The sequence below is a fragment of the Periplaneta americana genome, chromosome 14 (genome assembly GCF_040183065.1).
Source record: "Periplaneta americana isolate PAMFEO1 chromosome 14, P.americana_PAMFEO1_priV1, whole genome shotgun sequence".
Taxonomy (NCBI): domain Eukaryota; kingdom Metazoa; phylum Arthropoda; class Insecta; order Blattodea; family Blattidae; genus Periplaneta; species Periplaneta americana.
Genome location: NC_091130.1, coordinates 92,945,596 through 92,969,690, shown reverse-complemented (window position 1 = coordinate 92,969,690; position 24,095 = coordinate 92,945,596). Strand labels below are relative to the sequence as shown.

The window sequence follows — 24,095 nt, the reverse complement described above, 5'->3', positions numbered from 1 at the left end:
GCCTCCAGATTGCACATAACCAAAAGTCGTAGTACGCAATTACAACCCAACTTCCGGATAAATATGCCATCTGCCGGATAAGTTTAAACTAGAACTTTATCCGAGAGTCGTAGTACAGGCCCTAAGAAGCGAATAGAAGCATTTGGAATGTGGATATGGAGAAGGATGGAGCGTGTGAAATGGACAGACAGAGTAAGAAACGAAGCTGTGCTGGAAAGAGTGGATGAAGAAATAATGATGCTGAAACTGATCAGGAGGAGGAAAAGGAATTGGCTGAGAAGAAACTACCTACTGAAGGATGTACTAGAAGGAATGGTGAACGGGAGAAGGGTTCGGGGCAGAAGATGATATCAGATGATAGACCACATTAAGACATATGGATCATATGAGGAGACAAAGAGGAAGGCAGAAAATAGTAAAAACTGGAGAATGCTCTGTTTGTAGTGGAAGACCTGCCCTTGGGCAGAACACTATGAATGAATGAATGAATATTTCAATGTCAAATACGACCATATAGAGTTCACTTAACACTTTCCCATGGTATCAATTAAGCTCATCTTACCTCCACCATAATTTTGATTTAGATTAGGAACTACATACTAATAAAGTTATGATATTGAAAATGTATTGTTTATCGTTGCAATTTTACCATTTAATCTTTTGATATGATGTTAATTTCAATTCTAATAAGGAATAGGCTATTAAAATTTAAGTTTATTGTAATAAATGTACGCCCACAAATTTAATTGCATTAGTAGGCCTATCTATTAATTTGCTTACAGGATAGCGATATATCGAATCGTTTCGATATACCGATATATTTTCTGCAATATATATCGTTTATCGAAATTAGGTTTGCAATATATTGCTATATCAATATATCGGTATTTAAATTATTTCCCCCATCTCTGCTTCATACAAACACAGAAACATTCTCTATAGGCTATGTCTAATAGCTTTCGATTGTTGCTGTCCAAGGCCCCTTTTTCGATTGTTGTTGTCCAAGGCCCCTTATAGACGAAGTCATTTGTTATTTCATTGCACCGTCTTAGATGGCGTTATTTTAATTTTAAAACTCATTTATCTCATTAAATATCAGTCCTATCAAAATTTTGTAAAGAATAAAACTTATCGGAAATCATTTTTAAAGAAACTTTTTTATGTAACATTTTTTTTACAAAAAATCAGTAATAAGCGAGATATTTCGATTTATTTAATTCAGGTCCCCTTATAACCCCCCTTTTAAATAAAGTATTTTGAATGCCATATAGCCTAAAAATCTAAGTTACAATGAACTTAATTTATATTCCAATTTTCATATAAATCTGATCAGCCATTATCGCGTGAAAAGGTAACAAACATCCAGACAGGCATACAAACAAAAATTTCAAAAATGCGATTTTCGGTTTCAGGGTGGTTAATTATATATGTTAGGACCAATTATTTTTGGAAAATCGAAAATTACCAGAAAAATTTCGGCTACAGATTTATTAATAGTATAGATTATTTCCGTTCTCGTTCTCGTTCCCGGTTTATTGTGAACCAACCTTAAGCTTGATTATGTCCATAACATGGTTGCTTTAAATGATAATAGGATTTATTTCATTTTATCCATTCAGATTGATTTATAAGATACACAAACATATGAATTAAACATTCAACATTGCATAGAACAGCCTTCTGCTAGCCGGCGCTTTCCCCAAAACATGGCGACGGACACAAGCTTCAATTTGTCCGTACTCGAAACTTCTGCGTAGCCTCGGCTGTAGGGGCTCGGTCACAACATAGGCAGAAGTATTTTTTTAGCATTATTTTCGCTCGTAAGGAAATGTGCGTGCAAATGATCCAAGACACGTTTGAGGTAGCTTTCGTGAAATGTTTCACAAGCCTTCACCGAGTAACACGGTTAAGTTGCAAGTTGTTGAGACGGCCATAACATACCCGCTTTGCTCTAGGAACACTTTGGAGAACCCATAACTTCCCATAGAATACATTTTCTTTATCTATCACATTCACCTGACCTTACAGCACCCGATGCGTACGTATGGGGGGTATATTAAAGGACTCCATCTTTATAAAGAATCCAACGATAAACATTTATTGTGAAATTACGGGGAAAGATAGTGAGTAGCTTTCTTTCACCAACTGCAGTAACCTCTATTTGCAAACACGTGTGGGAACATAAACGTTATGGATATAGTATACCTTGGGTAGAAACTAATGGAAAAAATTTTCATGCATCATGTTTTATAAATCTGAAGTGTCAGTGAAGATGGAATTTTGTTTTAGAAAGATCATGTTTACGTTTCAGTTCAGTAAAATGTTTTACTTAACTGCATTTCATAGATTACTAGTTACATAAAAACAGAACTGTTTGTTCTGACGCATAATGTACCGTGGTTTCTTGTTAGAAAGCACCCTGAGTACACCTACAAACACCAAAGACATTTCAAAATTGTAAGTAGAATATAAGTTTTAATATTTAAATGCATGCAACAGCATTTCATGTGACTGAAATACTGTGACATACACGGGATTATTACAAAATAAATAAGACAGTCAAAGTTTTCAATTGGTTATTTTACGACGCTTTATCAACTGCCACGGTTATCTAGCGCCTGATAAAAATGAAAGTGATAATGCCAGCGAAATGAGTCCAGGGTTCAGTACCGAAAGTAACCCAGAAAAATTCAATGTTGTATAAAACGAAAACTAACTGCGATATCACATGCATTTTGTGCTGTTAGGTTCCGGAACTGTAGAAATTTCGATAAGACACAGTGTTGGTACTACTGCGCTGATTGTTACTCTGGCACAAGTATAATAGCTAAGATCACAGATCACACTCAGATGGCTATCTCTGATATCGGAATGGATTTTGCCCTGTTACATTGAGAAACTGTTGAGCGGAGAACTTCATTTTCCAACATGATGGGGCACAGCCTCACGACACCAGGATGTTAGAAATTACCTGCACAAAACACTTCCACAGCGCTGGATTGGCCGTGCAACAGAAAACTACGCTCTCGCACAGCTGTTACCAAGAAGCCTCGATCTCACACTGATTTTTTTCTTTGCGGATATGTAAAAAACAAGATTTACGTCCCTCCCCTTTCTTAATTATTTACATGAGTTGAAATAATTCATCGCGAGAGCTGTGGCAAGTGTCGATGCAGGTGTATTACACCGGGTTTGGGATGAACTAGACTTATTAGACTATCGCCTTGATGTGTGCCGTATGACACAAAGAGCACTTATTGAGCATTGGAGAGTTCCAAAGTAAACTTGAAGAAGTACTTTATAAAACAGTGTAAACTGATTCCTAATATCTAATAGCATTAACAGTTTTGGATTTATGAAACACTGAAAGTGTGTATTTCTCTGTACTAACCTTGTATTTGTACTGTGCACATCCATTCCAATTAAAAATGGATCATTTATAATGCTCCGCGTCGCGATTTTGTTTGTCGTTGTTTTATTATTTATTTATTATTTCTTTGCAAAAGTGAAAAATAAAACTATATTATTTTAGAAAGAATGGAATCTGACCTTCGTATCAAATGGTCGTTAATGGTGAATTTCGGATTTCAAATTCAGATTGAGGACACATGGACTAGTAAGAATCATCTAAATTTATTTCGGAGCAACACGAAATTTTAAATTTGTTATTCAGTGATATAATATGCCTAACATCGTGATTGTATTCAAACTGAACTGTACAAAACCGCGCGCTGTCTTTGTATGCAGATACACTCCTTTCTGTGGTCAAGATGTTAAAAAGAATGGCCTTGTGTGTTCTTATCTGAAAGTGCATGAAGTAATACTTCCTTCTTCGCTGATGTACTCGTGTTTCTATTCATACAGCAGAAGCAATCTATCCATCACTTCATTTTTTGTCTTCAAACCATCAGTACAAACAAAAATTAAATTAAACGTTATTTTATCAATGCTCTGAGAAAATACTTAAACTTACGCTCTCATCACGAGAATAAAAATGTGCTCACGAGCACGAACACTCCTGAAGTCCTTTTACAATTCAAGCTTTATTATAAAGCCAGAACAAATAGTGTTCCTATCCATCCATTACACTATTTGAGTGAACTAATAGGCCTTGCCGTATTTCATGGTGTATAACACCTTTCAATTCAATGTGAACTTCATAAAAAAAAATCAAGATCATATGTATGTATCCAATGCCTACCCACTTCACTTTACGTGATTCGGGTTCAGCATAGATGGCAGGACTGTGACCCATTTTTCTAGTTGTACACCACTTCGACGGGCCACATTGTACATAATGTGTAGACTATCTGTGGAGAGCTATGTCGTGTACTAAGGTGAGTGTATGTGCAGTGGCGAAGCTTCAGGTTAGGCAGGGTAAGCTGAGCTTTCCCAAACATTTTCGAAGAAGGGACAAGATCAATTTAGAATTTAGTTAATTAAAAACAGGAGCGCTTCCGTGTTTCGTTTACCTTTTCGCGACGTAAAGTACGGCCTAGATCACTATGCCTTCAGGCCAGCTTACCCAAAAATTTTGTAACGCTTCGCTATTAATGTGTAAGTGTAGTGTCTGGAATGAATGATGATGATGATGATGATGATGATGATGATGATGATGAAGATGAAGAAGGGAGAAGGGGAAACCCGATGTCAGCACGTAGCCTACTCCTGTGGAATAGCACCAAGGGACCGCCAGGCTTAACGTTCCCATCCGAAGGACGAGTCACTATCAACAGTGACATATGCCTTCTCTTCATATGAACTGCGGAGAGATTTCGGATTTAACCCAGGCTTATTGGTGCACAATCTAGTGATCAGAAGTTGCGCACCGCCATCTCTCCTAGTCCCGAAGTAGAAATTTTCCGCCGGGAATCGAACCCAATTCAACTAATAGATCTCCAGTCATCATTAGAGTGAAATATTTGATTTAAAATGAGAAATTCATAGCCTTTGGGACGGGGGGGGGGGGCAGAAAATACAAAAAGACTGAGTGTTTCTTTCAAATGTCTGCCATATTAGACAACCACTCTGCGAAAAACAAATTCTCAGTTATGAAATACCTCAAGAATAAAGCACGATCACGATTAACTGATTCACATCTGTAGGACTGTTTCTCCTTGGACATCACTAAAATTCTGAGTAATAGGGGAGTTAGGCCTAAAATGACATACTTGGGTAAAATGACATACTATGTGTTTTGTGAAAACACTGTAAGCTGAGTTTGAATTTACAGTTCTATAGTGCACAGAAGCTGGAAACAGTAGTTACATCCAAATTTTAGCAGGCGAAGGCGCTTTTTGGTGAAGCAGGTGTAGCTAAAGGAAAAAAGTGCAAGACGATATAATATTGTTGAGGTATGTTATGTATAGGGAAAGGGATTTGGAGTATTATAAAGAATGGTGAAACGTAGTATAGATATTCGTAGATCAGTGACTGTCAAGCGAGCTGCGTCACAGAGCATGGACGAGTACAGTTCACTTCATACAAACTTACACGCAACGTGCTGTAAACGTATTTCAGAATAAACATATGGAATAGTTTAATGACATATATTGGCCTACATACATAATCTGTATTTCACTTTGAACTAAATGTGTTTTTCTTGGCAACGCACAAAACACCAATAAACAACATTACAAATATACATAATTAAATATCAATCTCTGCGTCCTCGCGTGTCAGGGGAAATATTGATGGCTGATAGTTGTCTTCTGTATGGAACTCGACTCTGAATATGTGTGTTTTTCTGTCAGGAGCGTGCTAAATTAAAACCTTTATTTACAATATCATGAAATATAATAATATGTACACAACGTACACTACAGTATTTAGAATATATATATATATATATATATATATATATATATATATATATATATATATATATATACTACAATATTTACAACATAGCCTAATAGAGTATCATTAAATGTTGAACAAAATGTAGAGCGAAACGAAATGGCATTTTCAATTAATGCTATGTTTTGGTGATGAAACAATTATTCCTGCTGTGCCTTGTTATAATAAATTGTAAATATCATTTTTAAATTTTCTAAACACAACTTTGCTCTTTTGCAAGGAAGGAAATTTTTTAACATGGAAAAACTCCGCTCTACATCTGCAGAGACAATTGGAGAGTACTTGAAACAAAATACGTCAATTAAATTCACATGTTGAATGACGTCATTGGGACACGTGTTTGTTAGTGCATCTGAAATCCGACTGAGAATACTGTACCTATCATTTTTAATCAAAACTCTGTTCATTTTTTCACCAACACGTTTTCCTACTTCACCTTCTACTGCACTCAGTTTATTTACAATAGTACTCATAATATTTATTTGCTTAACTAGTTCTACTCCTGACTGTACTAATCGAATAATGGCATCCGGTAAATATAAAAAATTTGACTTAATATCCATGATTTCTTTTTTGATTATTCTATCATTCAGCAGTTCCTGGCATATTTGAATCGCAGTCGAAAGACTGGACTACTTTCTTCACAGATTGGAGGTGATGTGCGTAATAATAATTATTGCAAGCTTCTAACCATGACCCCCATCTCTCAAGAACTGGACATAGGGGAAGCGATAATTTAGGGAATTGTTTCCTGAATTTTGATACTCGATCTTAGCTTTTACAAATATAGTCTTTCAATTTTGTATTGTTAGTTGGTTTCACTTTCGGCATTGTACCTGCACTTCACTACGCTGAACTGCAAACCTGCATGTTGAAGTTCTTATGCGACAACTGTCCCGTTCACCTGTTGTTGACGTGCAGAGATCTGCGAGTATGTCATGGAGGGGAGGACTTGGTATAAAGAGTTGTAAACAAATGACTGTGTAGATGCCAATACTAGTTTTTACTACTCCAAATTCCGTTCCCTAGTTATGTATTTTTTGTCCTTTTAAGCTTCAGATATTAGTGAAATAATGTTCATGACTGAAAACATGAATATTTCCCTATATAAAAAGCATTACACTATCCACATTCATAAAGAGGTTAGGTCGTATTAACACTACTTCTTATTCTTCTTCATTCCGGGTAAAATGACATAGGCCTACGACCTACTTGGCTAAAATGACATACTATGTCATACTATGCCATTTTACCCAAGTGCATGTTTCTGACTGGAAATGAGAAGCCATATATTATGGGCGATAGCGATTTGCAAAATTGGTGTCAAATTTGTTTACAATGGCTGATTAGTGATTACTTCTGTGAAATTATGCAATAGTGGCATCTCCCTCATTGCTCGACTAATTTTTTCGTAAAGCTAACTGATTTTAAAATAGGTGAGACGGGGATTTCTTTAAAGTGTATAAAACCCTAAAGTTTCTAAAATAAATATATTTTCAATATTTATAGTCTATCCACTGAATTTTGTTACTCTGATTTATCCTCTTATGGATGAGCTAGGCTTGGCGAGTCTGAAGTTTACTTGCACCTACTTCACCAAAAAGCGCTTTTGTGAAAACATTGTAAGATGAGCTTGGATTTACAGCTCTATAGTGCACAGAAGTTGGCAACAGTGATTATATGTCATGTTAGCCTTCCCTCGTCATTGCACCCACCGACTCCAGCCACTTGATGTCTCTTTCTTCGGGCCTTTGAAAACATATGATCAGGCCGTTACAAAGTGGCTGAAGAACCATCCTGGATGGGTGATTTACACAGTTTCAAATTGCGGACTTATTTTCTGATGTCTCTGGAAAAGCTGCAACTATCACCAATGCATTGGGTGGATTGTCTTCAACAGGAATTTGTCCACTCAATTCGGACATATTTCCTGATCACCTATTTAGTCCTACAGCGCCCACAGGCAGACCTCTAACAAATGCAGTCCCTACAGACGCGCCAAACGTTGCAACACAGAAGAGCAGTTCAATAACAAAAAATTGCAAAAGAACATATGATAGAGCCATCACCAACAACTGCTTCAGCAGCGGAAACGTCACAAACGAGGCCTTCACCTGATGTGACACAGCAAGAGATCTCCCCGATTCCCTCTGGCACTAGATTTGTGGCAAGAAGGAAGAGAACACATGAAGGGTCCCAAATCGAGCAGCTCTTTTATTAACCAATTAAAATTAAAGCAAGTTGAAAGAATAGCTGTAGAAGAAAGGCGTTCAGCAAACAGAGGTAAAACACAGCTACAGTTTGATCTAAGCAACGGGGACCAAGATGAAGAGAGTGACTTCGATGGTGATGTTGAGAACGATGCACCTTGTCTCTACTGATATTATTTTACAGCCAATATAAACCAGAAGACACATGGCTACAGTGCAAGAAATGTTTCCCATGGGCACATAATGAATGTGCAAGTGTATCTAAGAGAACAAATTTTTTAACTATGTAAAAATTAACTTAAGTGTGTCATTTTATCCTAGTAACTTGGCTAAAACGACATACATTGATTAAAGTTCACGTTAACACTTTGTTAAAAACATAAAATTTATTCTGTCACACGTTAAAAGTGTTAAAATTGTTTAAAAAGGTGGTTCAAGAGACACTGAAGACGACGACAAATAGCGTCGAAACGGGCCGTCTGTCGAAGGTAAATACCTTTTTAAACAATTTTAACACTTTTAACGTGTGACAGAATAAATTTTATGTTTTTAAAACGACATAGTTTGTCTATTTTCAAACATACCTTTCAGTTAAAGATTGTCAGTATTTTCCACTTTCTGTTGATCTTAATATATGTGTTATGTTGTAGTATCAGTTATATATAATTGACCAAAACAAATTTGGTAAGAATACATATTTTTTTCAAGATTTCCTTAAGGTATGTCATTTTAGGCCTAGTTCCCCTATTCAAATTCAAGGATATTATTACTGTGGCGAGTGTTTTAACATTTCATTTGTTTATTTTATTTTATTTAGTATTCATATAGTCCCATTCAACCTATTCGATTTCATGGTGCTCTCTCACTTAGTATCACGTGTGGGCGATGCTAACAATCTTCAAAAGGTTGAGAACCCCCAGGTTTAAACATTGCTGACATAAATATGAAAACGTGCAACATTACATAATTGGTTCAATGAAGGCAATTTGTTAGCGGATTCTTTTCTGCATTTTTCGTCATTTTTTTAGGGATAGGTAACTTTTTGGCAATTTTTAGATCATTCTGAACATTTTTAGTAATCTTCTGGAAGACAATGTCATTTTTATTATACTTTCACATTTTCTTTACTATACACTGCTTAGAACTATTCTGCTTCTCCTTATACAAGCCAACAAATTTCCAGGAAACATGTACACCTATTTTTCAAGGAATGTGCATAATGGACTCTCCCACACTTCGGGAAAATTTATATCTCCAGCTAGACCGGCATTATTGTTGTTAATTTATTTTTAACGTCCTATCCAAAATGACTAGATTTAAACGACTATGTTCAATACAACCATATTTAAATTTCATCCACTTATATGAATGAACGCGAGAACAAAAATGAGTATCAAAGTTTCATTATTCTACGGTTGAGTGAGGTTTAGGACGATACATAGAGAACGTTTCACCCTTGATTACTAATCATTCGTCCGACAAGCTACTCAGGTTGGAAACATTGCTAATTTAAGGTATTTCTGGTTGCGCGAAACATATGCCAGTTTTAATAGAACCTTCATCAGTCTAAAGAAAACGATGCTTCTGTAATGACTGTTGAAAAGGACTGAATTTTTAATAAGATGTCCATCAACGCGACGGCGTCGACAGATGAGTGTTTAAGTAATAACGTAGTACAGGAGCAAATAGTGACAAAATCAAAACCCTGAATATGAACTAGAAATTTGAAACCTTAAGCCCTATTGAACAATATTATCAACAACTTCAGTATATGTGCCACAATTTTTGCGTAGAAATACTCAAATCTTTCGTCGTCATTGCTCAAGAGCCACTGTTCAAAGAAAATGCTAGCTACTGTGAACGGGAGAAAGGGTTGTAAGAGATGCAAACGCGTTAAAATGATTAATAATACGCCTTAAAATAACAAGCTCATGTTTAAGTAACCATCATTTTAATTAAGTGAAGCGTTTCTGTCCACACAAACTGAATAGTCCCTGAGACTAATATTTAGTATAATGTCCGTTTCGACAGAAGTTCAGTAATCTATGGTCTTAGCAGTTAATGAGAAAAAGGAGAAGAATAGATTATGAGTTCACCCATAATTAGATCGAAATCAGAAGCTAAGGAAATACATTTTTCAATTACTTTTGAATGTCCACATTTTTTTCGATGAATTATACAACAGTATGAATTTTTTATTCCATAAGAGAGACACCAAGATGAGAAGTAAATGTATTCTTGCTATGGAGAGGACAACTGTGACATTAGGACAGGAGAAACCATAATCTAAATTCTATGTTTAGGCCGAATGAAACAAAAGACTTACATCAGTATTTTTATTTATTTTTATGCTCGACCATGCCGAAACGTAATTATACACCTGGTAGCAGACCTTTAATGCATGTCATTAAAGTACACCTACTCATTAAAGGTCAGGTCTTTCAGCCAATGACTACTCAGGTTACAACTGTTCAGCCAATGACAGGTCAGCTTTCTACCGTTATAAAACCGCAAGTATCGATTATTCTCGGATATGCAATCGAAAGAGAATTAGCGAAAAGTCACGGAGGCTGGAAATACAATACTGTCGCAGAAGGTTATGTTCTGTTACTATAATAATTAGCATTAATTGTAAATAATATTCAAATAAATTCAATTTGTCATCTCGTTTTTCAATGTCTAATTTAATTTCAATGTTATCTCTGTAGGTTCTTATGGCCTAGCAAGGTCAATGTGGATATCTGTTCCTCGGAAAAAATCAATACTTTCGCGTCTGCGGACATCTCACAACATACGGAACATTGCTGAAGGTCAGATACAATTAAAATTAATAATATCAAGTTAGAAATATGGTCGAGCATAAAAAGTCGTACGAAAGTCGCTTGCGCTCGTTTCATAAATATCCATACTCACTTCTTAATTACCTTCATTATAGGCTCGTTTCATAATGTACTATTTTAACATTATACTCATACATAATGTGTTTTCTGTATGTATGTATGTATGTATGTATGTATGTATGTATGTATGTATGTATGTACAGGGACATCATTTTATTTTTACTAACATTTCTAATATTAACCTGGCTATACTTTTGGATCAACGATTGAGAACCGGAAACATCGTTTGCTACCCCCTTCCACGACTGGAGTTCGATGATACTGGCGTAATATACAAACAAATCACTTTACTAGGTATAGGAGGGAAGAAAAGTAGTTCATCCATTTACGTAAACCAGGAAATATCACGCTTTTGAGTTTGATAATTTTCATTAGGTTTTTGTTTAATCAAAATACAGTACAATATTAACAATGAGTGTTTTTACTCACGAATTGAGCTGTCCATGCGGACTTATTCATTATGCAGTGTATATTATCCTGTCTACAGCTCATTAGCGTAATCTGTAGAAAATGAAGTTAAACTGGAAAATAATCATAATACGGATATTTAAACGCATTTTTCAAAATGATGGCAGCTCATTTCGATACAGGCTTCAGTTCTATTGTGAGTAATTACAATTACCAGTTTCGTTGTTCGTACTAGTAACTCATGTTGAAATAATTCTGTACCTACCCTGTAAAAAAGTACCTTACGTACTGTAAATTCAATCTTCACTTCTGCTCGATCCGAAAAGATAAAATTACTCAGACATGCTATCTACTGTCCGTCCATGTGGTTATGTCGCAGGATCGTAGAAAAGGCGAAATCATGTGACAGTAAATTACTTAACGAGGCCCTTTTATTTAAGTTATTTTAAACAGTTGTATCACGGTCAGCGCGTCTGGCTGCGAAACCAGGTGGCCCGGGTTCGATTCCCGGTCGGGGCAAGTTACCTGGTTGAGGTTTTTTCCGGGGTTTTCCCTCAATCCAATACGAGCAAATGCTGGGTAACTTTCGGTGCTGGACCCCGGACTCATTTCACCGGCATTACCACCTTCATATCATTCAGACGCTAAATAACCTAGATGTTGATACAGCGTCGTAAAATAACCCAATAAAAATATACAAAAACAGTTGTATCGGTATAATATTACGTAGATGTCCAATTCCTATCACAAATTAATGTTCTCAGAAAAGAGCTAATTCGGCCCAGCCACTAGTCTTTACAGAGAGACGAATAGAAGCAGGTGGGGAAAACCGGAATGCGACGTAGCCAAATGGACGACAGTACCTGTGCGAAAATGGTGCAATATTGAAAGCTCTTTCGTCACTGGAAAACGCGAACATATTTTTGGAACTTACTGCTTATTATGACCGTAAGGCTACTATGACTGAATATGCGGTCTAGGATCTGTGTAGAGGACGGTTGAACTTCATTAGTAGAAGGGGTGGGAGTGAAGTACATTCAAAAATTCAGGTACAATAAAAATTGAAGTAAAAATAAAATGATGTCCCTGTATGTATGTATGTATGTATGTATGTATGTATGTATGTATGTATGTATGTATGTATGTATGCATGACGTACGAGGATGGACCCAAAAGTAACCGGAACCGAACTGTTGCGCGCGCATGCTTTGTAGTTACGAGTTGTGCTGTTAGGTGGTGTTGGTTTGGTGTCTCCCGCGACCGTTAGTGAGCTAGCGCCAGTCTGAATTGAGTGGTTTGCTTGTGGTGCTGTGTTTGCGTTCCTGTTTCAACCGTTTGACGATTAGTGAGATGGCCGACCATAAGGAACAAAGAGTGTGTATGAAATTTTGTTTTCTGTTAGGGAAAACTGCAGCCGAGACAGTTGGGATGCTTCGGCAAGCCATTAATGATGATGCTTTGGGGAAATCACAGGTCAACGAGTGGTTTTCCCGTTTCAAATCTGACAACAGTCAACTGAAGACATGCCACGCTCCGGGCGTCTTTCGACAGGAAGAAATGACGAAAACACTGCCAAAATCAAACGTGCAATTGATGAAGATCGTCGAAAGACCATAGACGAAGTTTCTGAGCAAACGAACCTGTCATGGAGCACGGTTCAGCTAATTTCAAGCGAAGATTTGCACATGAGACGGGTGTCTGCAAAATTTGTTCCTCACTTGCTCACAGATGACCAAAGAGAAAGCCGCGTGAGAGTTTGCCGCGACTTGAAGAGTGGAGTGCAGAACTATCCAAATTTTCTTAAAAGAATTGTGATTGGGAATGAGTCCTTGGTGCTATGAGTACGATCCAGAATCAAAGCAAGCATCGAGCCAGTGGTCCACACCTGTGGACTAACGGTCAGCGCGTCTGGCCGCGAAACCAGGTGGCCCGGGTTCGAATCCCGGTCGGGGCAAGTTACCTGGTTGAGGTTTTTTCCGGGGTTTTCCCTCAACCCAATAAGAGTAAATGCTTGGTAACTTTCGGTGCTGGACCCCGGACTCATTTCACCGGCATTATCACCATCTCACTCAGACGCTAAATAACCTAAGATGTTGATAAAGCGTCGTAAAATAACCTACTAAAACAAAAAAATCGAGCCAGTGGAAAACTCCAAATTCACCACGACCCAAGAAAGCACGTCAAGTGTGATCCAATGTGAAAACAATGTTGATTTGTTTTATTGATGCGAATGGCATTGTCCACAAAGAGTTCGTTCCGCCAATGAACCAGCATTTCTATTTGAATGTGTTACGAAGATTACGAGAGTGTGTGCGACGAAAACGGCCCGAAATGTGGAGAAATGGGAACTGGTTGCTTCACCACGACAATGCTCCAGCCCACACAGCTCTGACGGTCCGACAGTTTTTGACAAGCAACAACGTGGTGCTTGTGCCTCATCCACCCTACTCACCCGATCTGGCTCCGTCGGACTTTTTTTTGTTTCCACGGATGAAGAAATGTCTGAAAGGAAAGCGATTCAGTGATGTGAATGACGTCAAAGAAAACACGCTAACGGCTTTGAACAATATCCTGCCTCAAAAGTTCCAGCACTGTTTTCAGCAGTGGCAAAAGCGTTGGGACAAGTGCATCAATGCGCATAGACAATACTTTGAAGGGGACTAAAATACTGTGTATGTAGAGTTCAATAAAAAAAAAAAAAAAAAAAAAATCGGGTTATTTTGAGTCCCCCCTCGTATGTATATGCTTACGTGCGTGTACGCTTTTTTGTAATATATTATTGAATAAAGAACAAGATCCAGAATACTCTGTGTCGATTAACACTGATGACTGACGAGTAATTCAAATCAGCTGCAGAACACATATGAGCCGTATCTGAGGAGGACTGAGAGAAAGAAGGTTGCAAGAAAACTGGTAATGGATGAAACGATGCTTCAGAAGTAATGCTCATTAGGCATACCGGGATGTCCAAGTTTATAGCGTTTAGGAGTAGGCCTACGTGTGTTGGGTGGTGCAATGGGAGATTGTATGTATTTCATTACAAATTACAACATTTCTATTATTATGTTCATACTCATATTCCTGTTTACTTGGTAAGAAAAACAGCGGGCAATATGTCTTCAACACCACCCAATTCCTCCTGCTTTCTTTGCTCTGTAACGGTTCTCCTCTGGAATAATTTGGCACACACTGTCACTGGATCCGTTTCGAATCTGAGTTTGCATTGTTTTTTTATGGAGAAAGTCGCTCTGATAGGCCTATGCGAGTGTTTTGGATTAAAAGCACGTTTTCGAAACGAGTTATGCTTGTAATCCAAGATTTCACTGTATTTCATCGGTTATTTTTTAATGTTTTTGTGTCACATTTATAATTTTAGGTCATAAATGCATTTTATTTGGCATTTATTAGGAAACTATACCATTAAATGCCTGCGCATAATTATTTACCACCGGCGTAGCAAAGGCGGTAATCCTACTGATCCTGAACTGCACTCCTGCGTGGGTTTGATCACTGGCTGGGTTATTTCCGAGATTTTCCCCAACTGTAAGGCGATTCTTCGTCCTCATATCATCAAATACCATCCCGTTATCACGAAATTCTTCCAAGATAAATAACCTCTAGTTAATAATAATAATAATAATAATAATAATAATAATAATAATAATAATAATAATCAGGGAAAGGATTTATATGTAAATACATATTTACTTATAAAGCTAATATAATTTATATTTTGCATTATCTTTATGTTTCACAATGTGTAGGGTTGAAAAATCCTACTTTTATTTTCCATATTTTTCCATATTTTAGAGTTTAGTACATATTTTCGTTAATTTCCATATATTTTCCATATTTCATATAAAACAGTCCATATTATATTAGGTTTAACAATAAAACAAAACAAAATTCCATTAACTTTTAAAAATACATTTCAACAATAGAGATTTAAACACATGTTCAGTAATCCCTTTAACATCAGAGTTATTTGAAAATTAGCAGTCCTATCAACAATGGGAAAGTAAGTTACAAAACTGTATTAATTTAATTTAAAATTTTTAACAGACTTCAGTTGTGCAGCTCAACAGTTAAATGCCAGTCAGAGTACACATAGGTTCAGTTTTGTAAATCATACTATAAAGACGGTAAATATGCCAAAAGTACGTCATTCAGTCAATTTAAAATCAAAACTAACAAGTTACATTTCAGAATTTAAAGAAGATGGTTTATCAACTGACAATAAAATATTATTTTGTAATTTGTGTCAGTGTGCAGTATCATCTACACAAAAGTTCCTGGTGCAACAACACATTACAACTAGTAAACATCAGGCCAACAAACAACTAAATTCCAAGCAGAGACAATTGTTTTTAACACAACCAACAACATCGAATGTAAGATCTGAGTTTAACATCGACCTGTGCCGTTCTCTCATCTCTGCTGATATTCCTCTCTACAAACTAAAGAATAAGGTCTTCAGGGAATTCCTTGAAAAATATACTCAACATACAATCCCGGATGAGTCAACACTTAGGAAGACGTATGCTCCATCCATCTACGATGAGACAATACAGAAGATAAGAGATGAAATTAAAGATAGTTCAATTTGGGTTTCCATTGATGAGACTCCCGACAAAGAAGGTAGACTTGTTGGTAATGTAGTTATCGGTTTGTTAAGTGAACAATATTCTGAACGAATTCTTTTACATTGTGATGTTCTAGAAAAGTGCAATAACAAAACTATAGTTAAACTGTTCAACGAAGCTATGGGTATCCTGTGGCCAAAGGGTACTATGTACGATAATGTGTTATTCTTTATTAGCGATGCTGCCCCTTATATGGTCAAAGCTGGACAAGCATTATCTGTTGTATATCCTAAATTGACTCATTTTACTTGTGTGGCGCATGCATTTCATCGTGTGGCAGAAGTGGTCAGAGACAATTTCCCTAAAGTAGATTTGTTGATTTCATCAGTGAAAAAAGTATTTCTCAAAGCTCCCAGTAGAGTTAACGTGTTGAAAGAAATGTACCCTGAAATTCCATTGCCACCAAAGCCAATTTTAACTAGATGGGGTACATGGCTAGAAGCAGTTGAATATTATGCCGAACATATAGACTCTATTAACAATGTTCTCCTTGCATTGGACTCTGAAGATGCAGTCTCAATTGATACTGCGAAAACAGTTACCTGTGACATAAGTGTGAAGAATGACTTAGCTCACATTCAGCATACATTTTCATGCATCATAAAAACGCTCAAAAGTCTCCAAAATAGGCACCTTTCACTATCTGAAAGTTTTGAAATTATAAATAGTACTGTGGAACAACTGAATCGTGGTAGAGGTAAAGTTGCAGATGCAGTAAGAGCTAAGGTGGACACTGTACTTTCAAAAAACCCTGGATATGAAGAACTACAAAAGGTTGTTGCTGTGATGAGTGGTGAATCAACAGTGAAGATTAACTTGGACTTATCCCCAGCAGACATTGTGAAATTGAATTATGTACCAGTTACTTCTTGTGACGTCGAACGCTCTTTTAGTCAGTATAAATCTATCCTCAGAGACAATAGAAGAAGATTCACTTTTCAGCACTTGAAAGAAATGTTTGTAACCTATTGTTATGGTAACAGACAATAAAAATTGTGTTTTGTTGAAACTACATTGGAAGATAAGGTACGTCCATTATATTTTTTGTTTAGTTTGATTAAAATGTACCAATATTTAACGTACATAGTCATTTTTTTTATAATTTTAAGTCCATATTTAATTCCATATTTTGGTAAAAATCCATATTTAATTCCATATTTTGGTAAAAATAACTACATATATATTTACATATTTCATATATTTTTAGTCCATATAAATCCGTTCCCTGATAATAATAATAATAATAATAATAATAATAATAATAATAATAATAATATTATTATTATTAGTAAGGAGCGGATTCCTATGTAATTAAACATTCTTCTTGTGTGCGATAAAACACAATTAACAAAGTTAAAAATTCCGAACATGAAGTTTCAAGTTTAAAACCCGAATTTTATTTCACATAAAAACACATATTTTCACAAAAAATTATGTAAATACATATTTTCAGGAAAACTATTATAAAGGCATAAATCTTGGAGTTTTTTACTTAAATAATTTTTTTACAAGAACTTTTAACTATTTTAAAACTAAATCAATTATATCACTCAGAAGTACGTTATCTTTTTAAGAATTCTTGGTTGCTTTGTGTTTCTAAGCGCTATGTGGTGAATCCGTGATCCATTTTTGTAATAGTATCGCCTCAAGTTCTGTGAACTGCTAGGCAGGATATCAATGTTATTGTTAGAGAATAAATTAACATGGACAAGGAGGAGAGATCTTGCAACACATAATTAGGAATGTGTATTGTTGCTGAAGATGATTTAATTCCATGCTTTGTTTGTGAAACACAACAGATAAGAGCTCGGGTATGAACATTATTTAATTTAAACAAATCTCTCGCCTCTCGCTCATGTCTATCAAGTACGGCAATATATCTTGTTGTGATTCCCTGTTATCGGATTTCGTCAATGGATATCCTTCAAAATATAATGAAAGATGGTTGTTTAAAAAACGATTTGGCTTACCTATTAGTAAATCTAAGCTTTTTGTGTGACACCATAAAAAACTCGAAACATCCAAAAAACCTGTTCTCAAACAGGAAGGTGAGTGCAGTGGAAATTAAACTAGACTTGCTACCAGGTTCAGAAGGGACAAATTCCAGAATGTGTTTGGGAAAAACAACGGATAAAAAAAAATGTGTAAAGTTGCTCAAGTATTGGAGGAATGTGCCTGTAGGTGAAATTGACGGTGTATGTGTTTGTGACATTCCTCTCGCTAAATATACACGTCTGACGTCCTGTGATGTGGAAAGATAGTTTTCACAGTATAAGTCGTTGTTCGGAGATAATCGGCATTCATTTGTGATGGAGAATTTGGAGATGACCTTTGTTTTTCACTGCAATTCTCGGCCAACTACTTGCACTCAAGTGTGGTTGGTGAGTACCTAGTAACATTTTTTTTTTTCAAGCTAAGTAAGGTATTTTTGTCATATTAAAAAATATATATATATTTTTTTTTTATTTTTAGCAAATATTTTCGTACTTTTTAGCACATAAAAATAAATATATTTAAATTTTTAGCACATAAAAATCCGCTCCCTAATTATTAGTATGCTCATTATTAGGTACTATATTCTAGCTCAAGGGTTCGGAGATACGGTTAGTTGTCCATGGACTATATTGTCGTGACATGATATTTGACACCTATCAGGGAACACTTGCGCACTGTTTGTGCTGCAATTGACATTCTATTCATGATTCAGAACTAGAACTCATAGATTGTTTACAATGCCTTCTAGTTATAAAACTGATATTACGATGACCTTTTCTAGAGTTTAAATTATTTATTTATTTATTTAATTCATTTGATTTTACTGGCAGAGTTTAGACCAGTGAACGGTACGTCATTAAAATGCAGCCCGCAATGCAGAGCAAAGGGGAAGGTAGGAGGGGGAGGATACCCAAATTGCTTAACTTTGAATTAACAAGTGATTGATAATGGGAGAGAAATCATTCTTTACCCCTGCTTGTGTAGTAATCTTGATCACACATAAACAGACTGATGAGCTTAATGAACTTTCAAGGCAACCACTTTTATCTAATTCACTATGAATTAACAAGTGATTGATAATGGGAGGGAAATCATTCTTTACCCCTCCACTCTGCTTGTGTATTAATCTTCATCACACACAAACAAACTGATGAGCTTAATGACCTTTCAAGGCAAACACTTTTATCTAATTCACTATGCTGTCCTCTAGCGCCTGCAAAAGAAGTCACGTAATAAACCTATGGAATTGCATGGAGCAACTGTACTTCCATCTAGCGGTCGTTATCAAAAAATGCCTTTTCGACGGTAAAGAGTCTGGTGGTTGTTCTCATTTTATGTTGCCATTCAACACCATGGGAATGGCCAAACTGACATAATAAAAATTAGGGGTATTAAGGAGTTGACTAGCGAGTCCAGAAATGCTGACTACTGGTTCAGACCATAAGGCCTTCTCTTCCACAGTGGCGTATACTGGTTAAAGGGTTTGGGCTACCACTGACCCTATTATTACACAAAATATATTTTAAAATCCCTATAATAAAATTCCTTACATATTTATGTGAATTCCAGACGTCTTGATTGGGTCGAAAATACGTTGATGACTTCGTCCTTGAAATTACAGTTGGGCCTCTTGCAAAGTTTCTGTACAAATGACTTTTCAATGGATATTAGTGCCAAGCCGGATAAACGTTCTTGTGTATGAGTTGATCTACAGTAGGATTTTATTCTCTTCAACGCAGAAAATGTTCTTTCTACCGATGCTGACGTAGTTGGTATTGTCACAATTAATGTTGCCAATTTAAGGACTTCAGGAATAACTTGGTTCAGCTGGTTTTCATATATGGCAGATAATATTTCATGGATAGGCTTGTTCCAAAAATCAAAGACTTCTGCTGAATATATTACACTTAATTCATATTTCAAACGTACTTGATCAAAGCGACTGTTATAGGACTGAAATAATTTGTTTAGTGCCTCATTCGGGAAGTTTTCTCTATAAGCAGAAAATTTTTGAGATTCTAGAAGATGTGTGAACTGAAGCTTTCCATAATTAGAAAATCTGTCAGTAATTTCCATGTGCATACGATCTAGTATGCTGTAGTACAGCTGCCTGTATTTCAAATCATCATCTCCTTTTCTTCGCTTTAATGGTGGTTCCATTGTATTGGCTGAAGAATTTTCATTTTCCATATTACTCCATATGGACGGAAACCCACTACGTCTGAACTCGGATATAGTATTTTTTTTTTAACTTTGATACCTCTTGCAAGTAGTATGCTATGTCTAGACTTTTTGTCTGAAGAATATTGTAGAGCACATCTGTATGTGCGAACACTCTAGCATAGACTTCAAGAAGAAATATATTCTGAAAAAATTCAAATATCCTTGAGCCTGCACATTTACAGCATCATCCCAGTTTTCTTCAGAGTCATTACAAATGATATTTTTAAAGAAAGCAGTCCGTTTATCTGTAAATCAATTCTTGTCTTCCCAAAGTTTGCAAAGTTCATGCTACTACAAATATGAGCTTTTGATTTGTCGTATTCTAGGACTGCCGTTCGAAGGGAGTTCATATTAGAAAACCCCTCTTTTGACCACACATTAGTTTCGCGGCTAAATAACAAACATGGCCAGCAAAATAGTTTAGACAGTTTAGAAGTACCACACAACCAATTCCACTTACCATATGATGTTGAAGTGAAATGGCGTGTGTACTCTCGCTGTTTTTCTTTTACGTCCAGGGACAAATTTAACTCAGGAGTTGGTCTTTCCATTTTCACAATTTCAACTTTCTCGTTGTTATGTACGACGGTTAAAAGGCACTTTTAATAAACCTTCTATTACACAGTCATTTTCAACACAAACCTCTCCAGAAACTTGTTCCGCCATATTTTTCACAATATCACTTAATTGGGAAATTAAAAACTTAATAATTCACAATTAATATAACTCTTAGACACTCGAACAAATCACAGATTTAAAATAATGCACTGCAAGAACACAATCACATTCAATTGCTAGCGTACTAAGCGTATTGCTGCTTAGTGCCTGCGAAGAAACCGATCACGAGAGCGGCAACTCGCCCAGCCTACACTGCACGATGGTAACGGAAGGGAGCGGGGGGGACGGGCAGTTGTGCGACAGGACAGCGTGCGCGGTACGGTCACAGGCTACCTCACGTAGCAAGCGGTTTCTCCATCGATGCCGCCTTGACAACTTGTTTCATTTCGAGAGCAGAGAGCGCATATAAATCTAACAATTACTTTAATTTTAATTACTATGGTAAAACTAATAATACAAAATTATTACTTTATGTTATATTATAAACTTTTTCTTTTGTAATTTCCTTGGGCTACCGCCGGTAGCCCCGGTAGTCCGCAAAATACGCCCCTGCTCTTCCACTCAACCAGTATAAAATACATAGCAAATGTTTGGAACTTCAAACGTTGGCACTTCGCCAAGTTTGGTATCTCAGGGTTGGTAATCCTCCATTAGGGGGGTGTCTACAAACATGATGATGGTGTACTGTTGCGGCTAGAACATCAAGGACAATAAAGCACATTATTCTACAGTCCACGTGTTTTATTCAACAATAAGAGCTACCAGAGTTTTACATTTGGTCTTCGCGAACCGGGTAAGTATTAGTGACATTGGAAACACAGGTAACAGTGCAAAATCAGTGAAACATAAAAGTGAATTTGTGATCAAAAATCCAAGATGGCTAAGGATGAATGCTGAGAATTGTACAAGAAAGGAAAGTTCTGTGAGAGTCATCTAGCGGCTTGATAGTCAACTCCTAGCACCAGGCTACTGAAGCTTGTAGCTAGAATACAATATACTGAGTAAATGAAACTCAAGAACAGTTTTTATTTCTCGTCAGAAAAGATACAAAACAATTCACAACAAAACCGTTGCCAAGGAGAGCTGAATTTCCATAGCCCACTCCGTTGTATCATGAACATAGACGTAGGCCAGTTGTGACTGCAGAACTCAGAGCCCTACATGTACTCCCCTCCCAGTGACGCTGAGTCACGAAACTTTTCTTGCACCAAGATAAGTACTGAATGGTGGGGGATTTGAAGAACCTGGTCGTTGATGATCGGAGGTCTTGTTCCCATCATCTTCAGAGAAGACTTCATAGAAAGCTGGCTTAAGTCTTTCTGTGGAAATGGTTTTAGGGCTCCCGTGAATATCGACTTCGAACACGTAGTCAGATATCCTACGAAGAATTCTATACGGTCCTTCATACGGTGGTACAAGGGATCCTTTAGTTGCCACACGAACAAAGACATGCGTACACGTATATAATGTCTTATGCTGAAAAGCTCTTCTATTGCAGTGGTGAGCAGCGGGAGTCGATCTGACAGTGCGCATTAACTGTCTGTGTTTTTCAGCGAAGGCTCGCTGCGACAGTTCGGTTTGGTCGTCGACGAAAAACTCTCCCGGAAGTCTTAGTGTCGCTCCGTAAACCATTTCTGCGGGTGAAGCGTCACAATCTTCTTTGATGCTGGAGCGCAATCCAAGAAGGACAGCCGGTAAGATATCGATCCAACCTTTAGATCCCGTGTGACACATGATAGCGGCTTTCAATGATCTATGCCAACGCTCTATCATGCCGTTTGAGGCGGGATGAAAGGCTGTCGTGCGTATTTTTGTAGAACCAATGAGATTACAAAACGCTCGAAAAATAGCTGATTCAAATTGCGAGCCTCTGTCTGTTGTAATAGTGGCAGGTGCGCCGAATCTTGCGATCCAAGTCCTGAAGAATGCGTCTACAATAGTCTCTGCAGAAACTTCAGATATCGGGACCGCTTCAGGCCATCTTGTGAATCTATCAATCATTGTCAGGCAATACTGAAAACCTTTGGCAACTGGAAGCGGACCAATGATATCTATATGTACGTGAGCGAACCGTGCGCTTGGCATAGGAATGTGTAGGGGCACATTTTTGTGGTGACGACTTATTTTACTTCTCTGGCACTGAAGACACATACGAGCCCACAGCATAATTTCTTTATTCATTCTAGGCCAAACAAACTTGCGCTGTATAAGTTTCTTAGTTGCTTTACCGCTAGGGTGAGACAGGTTGTGAATGTTATCGAAAACTTTCTTGCGAAGACAAGATGGAATGTAAGGTCGAATGACCTGCGTCGAAACATCACAATAAATTTCTTCCTTTGATTCAGTCAGCGGAATTTTTGTTAATTTTAAGCTGGTCGAATTAGATAGAAGAAGATGTTGAAGTTCTTCATCAGCAGGCTGTGCGGCCATGAGTTCATCTGCGGATATTAACGTCGGCATGTCTATGGCACCTATACGTGACAAACAGTCTGCTACAGTGTTGTCTGCACCCTTAACGTGGACGATTTGCGTCGTAAATTGACTAATGAAATCCAAGTGACGGAGCTGCCTAGGCAAAGCTTTGTCTGCACTTTGATTAAAAGCGTGAATCAATGGTTTGTGATCAGTTACGATAATCAGTCTTCGTCCTTCAACCATACAACGAAAATACTTAAGGCTTTTGTAAATTGCCAACAGTTCACGATCATATGTGCTGTATTTAATTTCCGCATTGGTATGCTTCTTAGAGAAAAAAACCCAAAGGTTCCCAACGACCGAAATTGTACTGCTCGAGCACGGCACCAGAAGAAATATCAGAAGCATCCGTGCGAAGAGCTAGAGTAGCATTGTCCCGTGGGTGAACTAAGAGAGTTGCTTTTGCTAATTGTTGTTTGCATAGCTCAAATGCCTCTTCAGCCTCTCTATCCCACGTAATAAGACGCTTGTCATTCTTTTTTGCACCGTGAAGATGAATATGTAGTGGGGCTTGTATCTGCGCCGCATTGCGGAGGAAACGTCTGTAAAAATTAATAATACCGAGAAACTTGCGCAAGTCGGCAATGGTCTTAGGCTTGGGGTAGTCTGCAATTGCCTTGATACGATCTTCAAGCGGCCTAACACCATGTTCATTGATTATGTAGCCTAAGTAGTTAACTTCACTGACGCCGAAAGAACACTTGGATAAGTTAATAGAAAGTCCATGTTCACGCAACCTCTGGAAAACAAGACGAAGGTGCTGT

The 24,095-nt window shown here is 37.1% G+C and overlaps 1 protein-coding gene across 1 annotated transcript in view; it reads right to left on the bottom strand.

Moving 5' to 3' along the window:
- Positions 1–24,095, bottom strand: part of Gprk1 (G protein-coupled receptor kinase 1) — an 881,497-nt gene that overhangs the window by 311,012 nt on the left and 546,390 nt on the right. The gene's annotated exons all lie outside the window — the stretch shown is intronic.